Here is a 685-nt window from a genome sequence, read left to right as displayed (position 1 = left end):
TATCCATAGATTTTATTTTTAATAATAATAATCTAAATTAATATTCGTATTTTTTTATATAATTATCCATTGATCAAACACCCATCTGAAAAGAAAGAATCAAACAAACTCTCCGTGGGCAAATATTTTTTTTCACTCTCTACGAGAAAACTCGTCAAAACTTAACTTTTTCCAAAAACAATGAAAACAATTCTAAGATTATTCGTGAAATTTTAACTTATCGAAACAAAAGCGATAATTCTTTTCGTCCTCCCTCCTTTTCGAGCTCAATCACTTAGCTAAATCAAGTTCAGGATCGAATCTTCCTTGGCCTCTAAATCAGCAATATTCGACACCAATATCTACAATAATTTATAATATCTTTGTCAATTTCTCGACTCATCGCCAGCCAACTTACCAGATACTTGCAATAATCATCTTCTTCGAATCGATCCTCGTGACAAAAATATACAATTTTTCCATCGATCGAAAAGAAGCCTGTTCGAAGGGTGACGAATAATACGGGAGGCGGCAAATTGAACAAGCGGTGTCGTTGAAGATCGCAGGAAACCCCGGCGTTTCCCCACCCTGGAACAGACAAAGCGATCTCTGTTAATTGAAATGCAGTTTGTGCGCAATCAACACTTCATCTCTTGAATTCCATTTCCCCATTGTGATTCCCTCTCCCCCTCCCCTGTTTGAGGTA

General features: G+C 36.6%; 1 long non-coding RNA gene across 1 annotated transcript in view; it reads right to left on the bottom strand.

Moving 5' to 3' along the window:
• Positions 1–495: 495 nt before the first annotated feature.
• LOC116186314 overlaps positions 496–685 on the bottom strand; it is a 27819-nt gene continuing 27629 nt past the window's right edge. The window contains exon 3 of the long non-coding RNA XR_004151277.1: positions 496–567. This is a non-coding gene — a long non-coding RNA (uncharacterized LOC116186314). The remainder of the gene's footprint in view (positions 568–685) is intronic.

Source organism: Apis dorsata, unplaced genomic scaffold, assembly GCF_000469605.1.
Source record: "Apis dorsata unplaced genomic scaffold, Apis dorsata 1.3 scaffold_591, whole genome shotgun sequence".
NCBI lineage: Eukaryota > Metazoa > Arthropoda > Insecta > Hymenoptera > Apidae > Apis > Apis dorsata.
Note: the sequence above shows the minus strand (reverse complement) of the source record. Positions and strands in the feature narration are given on the sequence as shown.